Source organism: Balaenoptera physalus (assembly GCF_965194825.1).
Source record: "Balaenoptera physalus genome assembly, chromosome: 9".
In the NCBI taxonomy this organism is placed as follows: domain Eukaryota; kingdom Metazoa; phylum Chordata; class Mammalia; order Artiodactyla; family Balaenopteridae; genus Balaenoptera; species Balaenoptera physalus.
Window position 1 is genome coordinate 29,478,450 of NC_138888.1, and position 16,270 is coordinate 29,494,719.

Sequence of the window (16,270 nt, forward strand, 5' to 3'; positions counted from 1 at the left end):
CTAGTCATTCATTCATTATTCACTTACTGAACACCTCCATACACTGAGGATACTGGAGGAAAAAAGAATAAGGCAAGGTCTTTTGTCCTGAAGGAGCTCACAAACCTATGTGTGTACGGGGGAGCTCTAACAAACAGTTACTTAGCACAACAGCATTTTTATCAAGATCCCAATCTTCCAAAATATATATCTTTTCAAAACTGTTTGAATTTCTATAAACAAACAAGAACAAGCCCTTGTTTTTACTAAGCACAGGATCCATGTCCAGCTAAAATATTCTCTGAGTTTCCACATCTTAAAAAATAAGTAATGGTAATTCAGCTCACCTACCCCACAAAGAGAAAATCAGAAAACAGTAACAATACTATTATAATTATCTTTACAATTCCTTGAAGCCACAATATGAAAATGAACTAGGATTCTTTATAAGGATTCAAGTTATTATATGACTAAGGATTCAAGTTATTATATGACTGAAAAATGAAGAAGCCAAGAGTCCAAATAAAAGAAATTCAGTTTTGTTTTCCTGCCTTTTAGTTTCTGATAGGACACAATGAGAAGCCAGACCGAAACTTTTAGCATCTCTACAGGATCATATAGCATTGAACTCTGTGTATTACTTGAACCTCAATGTCATTCTATTTTCTCACTCTTATATTCCCTTCAATCTGCTTATCTGTTTCTCTGTTCTTTGTGTATGTTTGAGCAACCTCAAATGATTCTTATGTACAAGAGGCGGGACAGGGGTGGCAGTGGAGTCTGAGGGATAGATATATAAGTGGACAGATTAATAAGCAGAGGACAGAAACAGTTATCAGTGGTGATCTTAAGTGCAGACTCCATGTTTGACTCACCACCGACTAGTTCTCAGGACTTAGGCCAGTTATGCATTCTGTCTGTGTCTTGGTTTTCTCACCTGTGACATGGACTAGACAGTGCCTACCAGACAGTGTTATGGGAATTATATAAAGTGTATGAAAAGTACTTAGCACATATACTTGGAAAATAATAACACAAAAATAACAGTGATTAGGGATAAAAATAAGTTCAAATCCACAGGCAGAGCAGAGATTTCTTAGCATTACTTCCCACGATTACATCACAACCCAGATACTGAGCCACCTGCTATTTTCCTATTAAAATTAGGAAATAACTGTGAGGTAGAGGCTCCCGGCCGCTCACCCCAACATCTATTAGGGTCACTCTGTACTGGTCAACGAAATGTAAAATGAATGGTTTTGTGTCTTTTGAGAAGTCTGCTTAGAGGGACCAAATTAACCAGCGAAGACCCTTTTGCCTTTCTGCTCTTCTTCATTCTTGCTGCATGGAGTCTGGACGTGAGAGCTGGAACTCAAGAAGCCATTTGGGATCATGAGATTATGAGATGAGTATGGAAGAATAGTAAGACAGAAGCAGCCCGAGTTCCTGATACTGTGAAACTCCTTACTAGCCCTGTACTTTCTAATTCTAGACTTTACAAATGTGAGAGAAAAATCAATTTCTATCTTAAGCCCCCATGGTGGACTTTAGTTATATGCAGCCTGACTGACACACATCCCATGATAAGAGGGCACAAAAAGCACTACGTAACAGAGAAATTGCATATGAAGAAACTATGTCAAATTTACTGTTTCTCATAGACTTTTTACAACAAACAGGCTAAAACAAATTGACTCAGATCTACTACCCTGAGTATTAAACTGTTGAACTGTCTGGGAGAGAATACAAGGATAACATGTAAGGTAAAAAATAAGTCAAGAAAGAAGGGGTAAAGCAAATCTTTGAGAATGCAAAGAAGCCTTAATTAATTTGAAATTAATTCAAAATTGATGACTGTTTCTATATATCAGCAACTTAAATTCTAAAAATGAAGTCATGGGCATAGATCATCATAAGTTAGGAAGTATTCATATTTTATATGAGTAAGCTGTCAAACAGTCTCAGAAGATATATCATTGCTTTAATAAGTTAAATCAAGGATAAAATAAGAGGAAGTCAGTACTTAAGAAAAAAAAAAGATGCAAGGCATACTACATGAAAGATTCCACCTTTTTCAAGCAGTATCAAAAAAAAAAAAGGCCCATTTGCAGTTTATCTATCTTGTAAAACAAGAGTAGTACTAAATATTAACAAAGATTAACTTCTTAAAGCTAAAGCATTTCATATCACTTTTAAATAGGATAATTCAAATGGCAATCCAGTGAAAGAGACAAATCTCAACTTCTACAGAGCATCTGACAGCCTATCATACCCCTTTCAATTCTGAGTGAAGCTAAATCATTTATCAATGGGTAAAAAATTCTACCTGAGGAAACTTTATTGTCAGCATTAAAGAGGAATGAATTGATTACCTCTTAAAGTAGTTCAAAAGGCTTAGATTATTCCTAAAAATACACACACATAACTTTTTAAACACAGTTTAAACACATACACACACACACACACACACACACTACTATAAAAAACATGGGGACAATTAATTCCCACTAGGGAAGAAATATTCCAAATTGCTTGTAACTATTATGGTACCTACAGTTAAACATATGGACCATTTATTTCACCTAATAAAATCTGAAAGTCAAAGACTACATCTTAAATGTTTGTACACACCCATGGCTCGGCACCATATCTGGCACATAGTAAATGTTCTCTTACTATTTGGTGAATGAATGCTAGAAGATCCAACATTTCAATCTTCAGCCTATATTAAATTTCTCATCTACCTAGAATTCCAAACTATTTCTTTTAATACTAGGCATGGCAAATTTTTTTAAAAACTAAAAGCAAATCTGAAACTTTACTTCCAAAGCCATTCATTTTCATATAAATGAAGAAGAGCTAAGAGTCTTTTTCTTTCCTACATGCCCCTTAATATAATATCCATGAAAATGCATATGTAGTACACTTTACTATATTTCATGATGGTTTACACATAAAACTTTTTAAACTTGTTTGTACAGTTCCAAGGGAAATGTGTTTAAGCAAATCCACAAAAAAAGAATAGTATTTTAGAGTGGCATTTAAACTTACAAAGCTGTTAAGCCTGCTGACACTATAGCATGAAATATTTAAGATATATAAATGGCAAAAACGAACATCTATGTACCTACCGTCCAGCTTAAAAAATAAAATTTACAATACAATTGATGTCTCCTCATGCACTTCTCCCGAATTACATGCTCATACCTTCCCTTTGGAGAAAATCTCTACTCTTGCTGAATTGTTTTATCATTCTCATATATTCCTCTTAAAGTCATGACGTATGTATTACGTCCTTGAACCCAGTAAGTCATGTTTTTAAAAAAATACATTGATGGATTTGGTTTGCTAATATTTCAGTTAGGATTGATATGTCTATGTTTGTAAGTAGAATTTGCCTATAATATTCCTTTCTTGGACTGTCTTTATCTGGTTTGAGTATCAAGGTGACACTAGACTTATTAGACAAGTTAGGTTGGTTTCTTTTTTTTTTTCTTCAGTTTTTATTTTTTATTTTTTTAAACATCTTTATTGGAGTATAATTGCTTTACAATGTTGTGTTAGTTTCTGCTGTTTAACAAAGTGAATCAGCTATATGCATACATATATACCCATATACCCTCCCTCTTGCGTCTCCCTCCCACCCTCCCTCCTATCCCATCCCTCTAGGTGGTCACAAAGCACCGAGCTGATCTCCCTGTGCTATGCAGCTGCTTCCCACTAGCTTTCTATTTCACATTTGGTAGTGTGTATATGTCAGTGCTACTCTCTCACTTCGTCCCAACTTACACTTCCCCCTCCCCATGTCCTCAAGTCCATTCTCTACATCTGTGTCTTTATTCCTGTCCTGACCCTAGGTTCATCAGAACTGTTTTTTTTTAGATTCCATATATATGTGTTTACATACTATTTGTTTTTCTCTTTCTGACTCACCATAATTCAAAAAGAGTCATGTACCACAATGTTCACTGCAGCACTATTTACAATAGCCAGGACATGGAAGCAACCTAAGTGTCCACTGACAGATGAACAGATAAAGAAGATGTGCCACATATATACAATGGAATATTATTCAGCCATAAAACGAAACGAAATTGAGTTACTTGTAGTGAGGTTTCTTCTTCTTTTTTAAAAAAAAAATTCTCTGGAAGACAGTTTTAGAAGACCTTATCTGAAAATTGTGTGGACCTGTTTCTTGTTTCCTTGGGGGATTTTAAAAGATTAATTCAATTAAAGAGTTTTAAGACATTTGATATCTTCTATTTCTTCTTTAATCAGTTTTCCTAAATTAAATTTTCTTGGGACATTTTCCATTTCTTCTAAAATTTAAAATTTTATGGCATACAATTTTTCATGGTTTTCTTACAAATTTTAAAAACTCAACTTTAGTATACTTATCTCTTTTTCAACATAGTATCATTTATCCCTGCTTTTTTCCCTATCATCAATCTTGCTGAAAAGTTTTTCTATTTTTTGTTTCTTCAAAGGACAAACTATTGGCAGTTAGTTGATCCTCTTTATTAAATTTTTTGCCTTATGTTCATTATTTCCTTCCTTCTACAGACCTATTTTTTCCCCTAATTTCTTATATTGGAAAGTAAGTTGGATGCTTAATACTTCAGTTTTGAACTTTTTCTCTATTCTCATATGAACACTTAAGGCGATTATAACCAAGTGCTTTCGGTACATCTGAAGTTGGATATATTATGTTTTCATTATCCCTTGATTCTAACAATATTTACATTTCCATTATTATTTTTCTTAGACTAATTAGCTATTTATTTAGAAATTCTTTGCCTTTAGACATGTATAGTTTTTAAATTTACTGGTAATGAGGAAGTGCTAACTTAAAAGAATGAGATACCACTATTTATACTGGTAAGCATCAAACACTGCTGATGAAGATGTAAATAAACCAGCATTCTCTTATAATTTGGAACAATTTCTACAGGAGATAATCTGGCAGTGTGTATTCAAATAATTAAAAATATGTGTATATGATGAATTGCAGTCAACCATTAAGAATGCATCTTGAGAAATTATTCAACTGAGCAAAGTATAAATAAGATTATACACTGCAATTCTGTTAATAACAGAAACCTAAGTGCCCATCTAGAAGGGATTGGTTAAATAAAGTATAGCAGTCTCATATAACAGACTACTGAACAGACTTTATAAATTACAACTACATGGATGTAGATGGAGGTTCATAATGTAAAAAATAAATATATGTTTGATAGAGTTCATTTTGGTTTACATATCTCTGTATGTATTAAAAATGCCAAAATGTTAACAATTATTCTATTCAGAGAATTGGCAACAGAGTGACTTTGGTAATTTCCCCACTGCCCGAGGCCTAATATTAAGACATGGTTTAATAAGGTGTTTTGTCCTGTTTCTCAAGTAAATGTCTAACATGTGTTTGTCAAATATTTCCTTCTAATAAAAAGCAAAGTTGAAAACTGAAGCTGTCCTACTTCAAGAAATAACATATTTCTAGCACTGTATTAAAATGCATTATTGAAGTTGAAACAGCTTCTTCCCTGCTCACTGACTTTCATGGACAAGTTAGAGCCTCTTTCCAGGGGTATTCGAACTACAACCTTAAAGCATCACCTGGAAAACATCGCCACCTCCTGGTTTTTAAGACAAATTACATCCGAGGCTACTACATTTAAAATTTTCCACACCAGGAAAGACATTTTAAACTAAAAGGGCACAATAAACACTGTTATAAAAACAATGCAAAAATAACCCTAAAAATCTAACTAAAAGGCAAAAGAATAAAATAAACATGAGAATACAGAAAAGTAGATTCTAGCTACTTTTGAGTGTTCTTAAGTTGCATCTGAGGCTACTGTGGGTGTGGCTCCTCAAAGGTTTAACCACGGAACTACTGTCCATGATTTGAGAAATGGCAGAAGGGAGGGAAAGACTGGATATAGTCCAACTGCAAACACAGTGTGAGCCCAGGTGGTGTCCTAGAGATCATTCTTCTACAAATAAGATACGCCATCCAAACTAACCTCATATTCTTTATAAAGCCCCCAAAATAGCAGCTTAGGAAAGAGACATTTTGTGTTCCTGATCCCAACAGATTACTCGATCGTCTCTCAACACATGCCTATGACACTAAGATGGACAAAAGCCTTTTAGAAAGAGGGTCTTCTTTCGTATCTGTTTAATAGTACAGCATAAACCTTACAAAAGGGTAGGGTGACTTAGTGTTTACATTTAGGTGTGTGATACTGGGTAAGTTACCTGACCTCTTTCTAAGTCTTAATTTTTTCTTCTGAAAATCAGTGATAACATCACTGCATCTCCCCGGGGGCTTTTAAGGATTAAATATGATTATTTATGTCAAGTACATAGCATACAGCATGTGTTCACTAAATGGTAGCTGTAACTGTTTAATGGATTCACAGGTAGTAGAATATCACAACCAGACAGTATGATTTAGTGAATTGACACAAAACTTGAGAACAGCCACATTAACAGAAAAAAACAGAAATCATAAGAGGTTAGGCAGGGGTCAGGAAACTACAAGCAATGGGCCAGGGCCTGATTTGTTAAAAAAAAAAAAAAAAAAAAGAGTCATACTGAAACACAGCCATGCTCATGTGTTTACATAATGACTCTGTGGCAGAGCTGATAGTTGTGACAAAAACCAAATGACCTATAAGCCTAAAATAGTTACTATCTGGTCCTTTAAGAAAAAGTTTGCAGATCCCTACACTAGCGCAATGGGGCAATAGCGATAAAATAAAATTTAATGCTAATAAATGTAAAGCTCACATTTTTATCTAGAGTCTGTCATACAGAGTAAAGTAAGTCAGAAAGAGAAAAACAAATATTGTATATTAACACATATACGTGGAATCTAGAAAAATGGTACAGATGAACGGATCTGCAGGGCAGGAATAGAAACGCAGGCATAGAGAACGGACGTGTGGGCACTGGGTGGGGGAAGGGGAGGGTGGGATGAACTGGAAGATTAGGTTTGACACAAATACACTACCATGTGTAAATAGATAGCTAGTGGGAACCTGCTGTACAGCACAGGGAGCTCAGCTTGGTGCTCTGTGATGACCTAGATGGGCGGGATGGGGGTGGGAGGGAGGTCCAAGAGGGAGGGGATATATGTAAACATATACCTGATCTACTTCATTGTACAGCAGAAACTAACACGACGTTGTAAAGCAATTATACTCCAATAAAAAAATAAAGTGAATAAAACATCTGTATATCATGGTCCTTGACTGGTTCCTGGTTTGAACAAAACAGTTGTAAGAGGAAATTTGAGTATGATAGATGACATTAGGGAATTACTGTTAATTTTGTTAGGTGAAATTATAGGGTGGTCATGTAGACAATTATGCTTATTTTTCAGACATGCATATTGAAATATTCACGGAGGAAATGCCATGTCTGTAATTTACTTTAAGATACAGGAATCTTCCACTGTCTGAACTCGGTAACAAATAGACTTGGATAAAGTTTCAGATGAGTCCCTCATTATCTGGAATCTTACCACAGGAACCAAACAAATTTGGACAATCTATTCTGAGGTACAGAATGAATCTGGATAGTAGGTATAATTTTAAGACAAAAAAGTACCATACTACTGCCTCATCTCTTACTAATGATTAAATCTAGGTGATAGGATATATGGGTATTCGTTACACCACTCTCCCTACATTTCTGTCTAAAAATTTCCATAATAATTTTTAAAAGCTGTTTAAAAAGAAAAAAAGTATTTCCTCACAATAGGTCACACTAAGACAACATGGATTTTAATTATATTACTTACAAAAAAAAGAAAAACTAGGTTAGAAAGGAGTATTCAGAGCAAAGGAATTACTAGCCTCTTTGCTACTAAAACATCTAGAATATCCTGACCTTATCATTTAAAGAGGGCACTGATATCCAGATATCCAGAGGAAAGTAGGATGGCATGAGATATAAAAATAGTTGTCTGAGGAAAGTCTCAGGACGTTTAGCACAAGAAAGGAAAGATAGCAGTTGCTCTCAAATGTCTGAATAAAAAGGAAACTGAAAGATCCAAATAAAGTCGCACGGAAGCAGGCCTCATAAAGCCACACCAAAAAGCAAATACCTGCAAAGCAGAAGCCTAAATGGAAGCTAAGTTTCCCAAAAAAGGGGAGGTAGGGCAAAATACTTAACCAAGTTAGGAATGTTATAGAATGATTCCCTTATTAGGTGGAAGATGCCACTAGATGGTTTCTAAGATGCCATATAATTCTCAAATCCCAGGATTCCAACATCTAACATGAAGACATACTATAGACAAATTTAGGAATTACATACTAAATTTCAATTTTCATTCTAGAACTATTATGTTAGTTTAATTAAATTAACATCCCAGTTCTGAACTTCCCACCCTCCCTTCAACAAGCATTCGTGTTCAAACGGGCAGTAAAGGGAGAAAGATGCACTGAGGGGCAACGGCAGAGGCAGATGACCAAATTGCAAATTCTTTGTTTGGCATGGTGACATCACATCATGAAGACGTTTCTCTGCACGGCCCAACAGCTTATACTTTATACCAACAGCCCTTGGGGTTGGCATTTTTGTGTTCTAGCCACATGAAGAAAGTTTTATTAACAGTATGCCTGGGCACAAAAACCCTTGTATATTCCAAAGGACAGGATTATGTAGTATACCACTCACATAAAACGGTTAAATGCTTAAATAAAAGCAAAAGTATTTGACGTACAAAACCATCACTGCATGAAGTTAAACAGAAAGGTAAACCATCTTCATTACATATGTCTCCACCTTCTATCTCTGACTTAATCTAAATACCAATTCTGAAGACTGGTAGCAAAATGGTTATTACAATTTTTAAAAATCTACATTGAGAATTACAAAGATACAGTTTTTATTTTATTTTTTATTTTACATTGGAGTATAGTTGATTTACAACGTTGTGTTAGTTTCAGGGGTACAGCAAAGTGATTTAGTTTGTTGTTTAGTTAGTTTAGTTTTTACGTATATCTATTCTTTTTCAGATTCTTTTCCCATATAGGTTATTACAGAGAAAGATACCGTTTTTTAAACAACTCTGAGGGTTGCCAGCAACTATCTATTAAAAAAAAATAGTAAAGAGGAGTATATTAATATGTTTTAATCAATGAAAATATTTGTAATGATGCCTAAAAGGTGGTGGAGGAAGATTTAAATGATGCTGATTTTCTGAAAATGACTGCTTAAGGAAAGATAATGGTTTACACTGCCATGAAAAAGTTCCAGTACAAAAAAGTATTTTGCAGTTTAAGAATACATAATCAAATACTTACCCCATATTAATAATGCTTAAACAGTAGCCTGCTTAAGATTTTCACTATTTTAATATGTACTAATATGTATCTGTAAAGTAAGAAATCTTGGCTGTCTAATGGATGCTATGTGACAGGGGGCTGACTCTAAACTGTTTCTCCCCTTATTTGCAAAATACAAACAACACTATTTACTCACCATATGATTGATCTGAGGGATTAATGAGCACCTCACAAATTATAATATGCTCTATTAAAGTGTTGTCACATTAGTCAATGCTAACATTAATATTAATTTTAACTAATGTACTATTATAAGAGGAAAAAGTATTTTACTGACTACAACTTGAAATCTGGCGATTCACACTCAAAGATGAGAAATCTGGCATACAGATTCCTTATTATGTAAAAGCAAGATTTATTTTGGATAGATTTCTTAGTATTTCAATTACACGGTCTTAATATATGATTTTAAAAGATGGCATGTCATTTTCTGATTACATAAGAAATACTTAAAGAAAAAAAAAGTCATCCATAATCCCACCACAGTGATAATTACTGCTGTTTTTCTATGCTCATATAGGTATACGAGCCTGCTAAATCCATATATTTATCTGTGTATATTAAACAAGATTGAGATCATATGTTTTGAGGCTGCTAAATCCATATATTTATCTGTGCATATTAAACAAGACTGAGATCATATGCATACGGTGTTGTATCTAGTCAACAAAGGATTTTATAAAAATCTTTTGACAACCTGAGATAAGAAAAATAGCAATATTGAATTAATTGATTTTCCTTGAATACTAATGAAGGTGAACTTTTCAAATATGAATACTTGTATTTATTCTATGTTAATTGCCTCATATCCTTTGTTCATTTTCCTTCTGAGATATTCTACTGATTTATAAAAAGCTCTTATATGTAAAGAAATATCAGCCTTTTGCTTGCTTATTCTATTCCTTCTGCTAAAAATGATCAATCCCGACTTCTATATCTAGCTCATTCCTACTTGTTCGATAGCTCAGCATCACCTTCATTCAATCAACTCTATAACAATGAAACGGAAATCTAAGCATCAGGCCCAGTCCCACTGGATGGGGGTCCAGCAGTGACCAAGATCTGGCAGAGGGAACAGCTGGTGTTCTCAGCTCTGAGGTGAGTGAGCAGTGTGAACTGTTCGGATGTGAAGAAGGGCCAGCCTGGCTAGAGTGGGAAGATGGAAAGTGGCATGAGACCAGGCTGGAGATGCAGGCAGGGGTTAAATTATGCCTTCTAGGCCAAGTTGAGGATTTTCATGTTTATCCCAAGATAATGGTGGGCTAAAGAGAAGCAAGAAATGACATAATGTATTTGCTTTTCATGAAAATCTATCACTGCCATTTCTGTAACAGGAGAATGGACTGCAAGGTTAGAACAGGCAGAAAACCCAGTTAGGGTCTAGTGCGGCAGTCCTGGTGAGAGAGGACAGTCGTGGGAGCAGGGTGGATGAAGACGGAAGGAAGTAGATGGAAGAGAGACAGTTTTGGGAGGCAGAGTGAACAGAGCTTTGTGACTGATGTGGGAAAGAGGAAAAGGGAGATGGAGGATGACTCCAGGTTTGTGGCCTAAGGTACTATCTACTGGGACAGGAACACTGAAGGGAGAGCAGGTTTGCAAGGGGAGATGGGAAAAGGAGGAGGGGTAAGGATTCTGTTTTGGACATGTTGACTTGAAGGAACTTGTGAGACATCCAAGAGGAGATACAGACAATCAGATAAGAGCCGCTGCTCAGGGCAGGCCTAGGTCTAGACTGGAGGTGAAAACTTGGAAACCCTCATACAGAAGGTAATTAAAACCATGACGGGTAAAATAAGAAATCAAAGGAACTAAGACATCTGATCTCCAAGACTGAGCCAGAGCATCCATTACCATGATGAATGCTCCGAGTCTCATGACCACGCTGCTAATCGTACTACTACACAGCACTTTCCCACACTATGGTGAAATTTTGTATTTCTGTCTCCTTGGTAGACAATAAGCTCCTTGGACGTGTGATCAATTCTTACTTATTTTTGTACCCAAGTCTTGGAATAGTTCCCAAGGCATGAGACACATTCAATAAAGTGTCTGTGAGAGGTTAACTGTTAGCTTGAGATTATTAAAAAGCAGCATCTCTACACATGCACACACAAACACAAGTTTTAAGAGCGCAGGCTCTGGAGCAGATTACTTGTGTTAAATCCAGACTCTACCACTTATCAGTCGTGTGACCTTGGGGAAGTTATTTAACGCCTTTGTGCCTCAATGTCCACATCCGTAAGATAAGGCAGATAACAGCACCTAGTGCCAAGTGCTGGCAAAGCTAAAATTTCATGCAGAGCATTTAGCATAGTACTTGTACACGGTAAGCATTCAAATTTAGCTATTCTTATTGTTACTATAATTATCTCCTTTCTTCATCTTCCAGGGATAGAGAAATGTTCAAAAATGGAAAGGATTTCCAGTTATTCATTGTGGTTCTCCAGCTTTGGAACACAAAAACAGATCATGTTGCTTCAGGTCTAAAAGCAAGGGTAAAAATAAAGAATACAATTTTGATATATCTGGTAAATGAAATCAGTATTTAAAAAACAACTAAATTTAACAGTGAGTTAAAACAACAACAACAATAACAATAACAAAACCGTTTCAAACCAAAACAAAACGTAGTTGTTGATTGTGTGAGTTTTTTGGGGGGTGGGGAGTTGGGAGTCTGGAGGAGAAGGAGAGAGGAAGAGACGGGGAGAAGAGTCTGACCAAGTCTACTACAAATTACAAAACAGACATTTTGCCAACATTTACTTAGCTAGGTACCTGCAAAAACAGGAAAACTGAATATTAAATTGCAACAAAACTATTCATCAAGTTCATTTCATTTAAAGTGTAAATTTATCATGTTCATTTTAAGTGTAAGGCCTCAGTTTTTCCCAGCAGGTCTTACATGCATCCCTATTTTCCCATATTATGAGCTATCATTTAAAAAACGAGGAAGTTTGTCTCTTTACAGAGAATCTTGATATTTGCCCTAAGTTACCCATAATAAGCAACTACAATTTGTGAGACTACTCTAGCCATTAAGCTGATGCTAATAACACAACAGAATTTTTTAAAGATTATCATTTTCTTCGCAAGTAAAAATGTTAATTAATTAGGTTGCTAAAAAACTGAATAAACCCTCTTTCAGCTTGTGGTTGGTGTCAAGGTTGGCATGCATAAAGTTCAATTTTTTCTGTAATCTGATTTTTATTTCAAAGGTATGAATGCAGGATTCAAACTTCAACTGCTGACAGCTCATCAAGAATTTAATCCAGAGAAAGCACTGCAAGTTGAAAACACAACAGGTGGAATTTCCTATTTTGACAGTTTCCTTTCAACTGCTTTTATAGGTTTACCCTTCATATAAAATGTCTGCTCTAATGGAGACAATCTGTTTAAGGTCTAGGTCATGTATGACTGCCATTTTTTAAAAAAAGGAAGGTAAGATTATGAAATTAGCTACTTGGAAAATAGTGTACAGAGTTCAAACTTTTCAGTTAAAAAATAGTTCTTACTATTTAGTAAAAAATGTAACATACTTAAATAAAAGCAAAAGGGACTGCAGAATGAATACTCTTTCCACATGTAAGCACCATTAAGAATTTCCTGTTTTACTCAGAAATGGGCAGATCTTTCACTGATTGAGGGCTGTATCACTCAAAAAAGATAAATATGTAGAACTTGGCTGAAGATCAGAAGAACGCCATAACATTTTTTAAATTGGAAACTAAGGTCTGTGAGAAGGACTAAAGGGCACTGATTTAAACCTAGCACAACAGTAAACTGAGTAATTGATAATAACGTACAATTAAAGAAAGTATTCTAACACAGACGCATAAAAAGAGTGATAAGGAGGTTTTCTGATGGGAACATTGGTTCTTAACTTTTAAGAAAAAGCCAAAACAAAACAAACAAAATAAATGCTATAAAGAGGCACAAGCCCCAAAGATATTGATTAACTAACCTCTGTAGGGCCCTGATTTTAAAAACATTTCCAAGTTGTTTCTAATGGGGCGGTCAGTTGAGAACCACTGGGCTGAAACGCCACAACAGGTCAACAAAATAATGGAATTTCCCTTTCAGCAGGTCCTTAAAATGGGTTATATTCTCATATCAGGACTGTTTATCATAGAGAACATCAAGACTTCTGCACTCTTTCCCATGCATTGTTTCCTTAACTTGGATTCATGCATTAAACTGTCACAATCTGCCTTCTGCCTCTGCATGGGATGAAATGTTACAAATGAACTGCTCATTGCTGAATCCAATGTCACAGTCGACACTCCCTCCTACTGGACCTCTCCAGAGCATAAAGCCCTGGGAACCCCTGATTCCCCCAATTCTTCCTCACCATCCCCTATCCTTGGCTTCTGAGGCACCTTTCCTAGGTTCTCCCCATCTCAAATACTGCTCTGTCTGCCTCTTATGTCATAAATTCTTCAGGGAAGTCCACAACAGTCCCTGAAGAGCTCAACAATTGGTTCCAGAGGTGCAAACCCCCTTGAAATCATATCCACACAAATTTGGATGTATATCTGAGGAGACCATTATTTTCTTCATATTCTCAAATGAGTTTAAGATCCTTGAAGGTTATAAACAACTGCCTTAAATCCCTTTCTAATTTAAGCTTTCCAGGCTTCAACTGCTACCCATAAATTTATGGCTCTTACTTCAATCCTGACCTATCAGAGATCTGAATCCATATTCCTGTCTGTTAGGCATATTCATTAAGGTAAACCAACACATCCAAAACTAATAATTAATCCCCTCAGAAATACTTGCTGTCTCCAGATTCTTAATTTTAGTTAATGGAGCCACCACCCAACACTCCCAAACCTGAATCAGAAATTTCAGAAATCATCCTTCATTTCTTCTTTTTCTCCTACACCCAGTTAACTTCTCATCTAGCTTCTTTTCTGCATCCCAAGCATCAGTGTTTTATATTAGGCTTTCACGTGCCATTAAGGCTACAGCCTTCTAGTGGAATTCTCTGCTTGCAGTCTCCACAATTTAGTCCATCTACCAAATAAGCTACCAGAATTGTCTTCCTAATTGTGCCACACCCCTGCTTAAATAAATATCTCTTGGCTCTCTTACATAGACAGCTTGGAATGCAGTGAGTTTCATGTATCCAAATTACCTTTTTATAACCTAATCTTCCACTTCCAACACACCTTAACTGTTTCAAAACTTTTCACCACTCCTCTTGCAACAGCACACCCTTTCCTGGTTTTATATCTGCCTAGGATGCCCCTTCCCCACTCCTTCAACTGACAAACTCTTACTCACAATTGTATTCATTAGCATGCAACTGATGTGAACCAAGCACTACGGCTAGACCCTGGGAATACAGCTCAGAACAAAACAGTCAGGTAAGAAACCCTCATGGCAGTTGTATTCCAGTGGAAGAAACAGACAATGAAAAGACAAGCCACGAAAATAATTAGAGAATGCGATCTATGTTATAAAGAGAAACTCTAGAGTGATCCAGGAAGGTCCCTTAACTTCCTCAGAGATGAGAAATTATTCTTAAAATGAGATCTTGAAGGATAAGGAGGAGCCAGCCATATGAAACACTGACAGAAGAGATCCCAAGCCGAGGGCACAGCAAATGTAAAGGTACTGACTGTATTATAACTGTCTACTCTACTAGACTGTAGGCACCATGCTCCTTAACGAGAACGGTTTAATATAAATGTGTGTCTTTAGAATGCGGCTTAGTGGCTGGCACTTGGTCATCAACTCAATAGACCGGTTTTAGTTCAGACCCCCAAGTCCTAAAGGGCAACTGTGTTCCTGGAGTTTTCACAAATACAGAAATATAATACAGTTCTGATGTAAGGAAAGAATAATTTTGGTTAAAACACACATACAGACCCTTAGCACTTCTGGTATATATTCTCTTTCCCCTTTCCTAAGCTACACTCTCCATTTCAGCCCCAAGGGTCCTAACTCATCCATATCCTAAGTTTATTCCATGAAAGCTGGTTATAGACTAGCTACCCTGTCAGTTACCTTCAGCATAACAACCATCCTTTAAACAGGGTGTGATAATAAAGCCATTATTCCTCTCTTTACAAAGTGAGAGGATACAATACAAACTAAGTTAAGAATATAGTTTCCGACATCTGAAACTCTTCTAATTTAACAGGCCCTAAACAAAAAGCCTACAAAGAGTAACTTTGTTACTTTGTCTGTAATGTACAGACAAATTAAACTATCACCCAAGTAGGTTTACACTATGCATTGAAGCAGAATTTTCAAGATTACTGGCCAGCCAAAGGTTTTTTCTAAAGATTTATATTAGCAATATGCTGCTGAGATAATGAAAAAAGTATTATTCATAGAGCTTTTTATCAGTTGTGAACTGATGAGACACATCACACCCCTTACCTCAGGTCCTCCCCCACCAACAACAAATAAAAAGAGAGAACTGAGTTAAGAAATCTGGTGGACCTTTGAGATGAGCACACCAGGCTGGTGTTGAGGAAGATCTAATGAACTGGCGACTGTGCCTTCAACACGGCTGTGGCTCCTACCACCACCCTAACCTGCCACGTCCTGGGATGCGGTCAACCCATGAGCAGTTAACGGCTGCTCATTACAACCTCACTAGGTTGCACATGCATACCAGAAACTGGAGATACCCAAGAGGTTCACTGCAGCCATAAGCAGGTGAGAGATAAAAGGTTTTGTGGTTCAACAAAAGTATCTGGCAAATTAAAAAGAATGGAGAGGTTCTTGTTCCACATAAGCTGCAGGTTCATCGTGAATCTGAACAGAGGTTCAAACAATGATAGGGTCTATAAGTGTTGGCCATACTCATAAACCAAATGCCCATCTTCAGATTCGCACTTTTGGGTTACACACTGGTTTTATTATCTTCATATCTGAAAGATGGCAACACCTGTCCCTGAAAAAGGGTGGTGTTA

General features: G+C 36.2%; 2 protein-coding genes across 3 annotated transcripts in view; both read right to left on the bottom strand.

The window, feature by feature from the left end:
- LOC309666864 (uncharacterized protein) overlaps window positions 1-16,270 on the bottom strand; it is a gene marked incomplete at its 5' end in the record, with an annotated part of 209,266 nt that overhangs the window by 185,457 nt on the left and 7,539 nt on the right. The window lies entirely within an intron of this gene.
- TBPL1 (TATA-box binding protein like 1) overlaps window positions 1-16,270 on the bottom strand; it is a 29,397-nt gene that overhangs the window by 6,895 nt on the left and 6,232 nt on the right. The window lies entirely within an intron of this gene.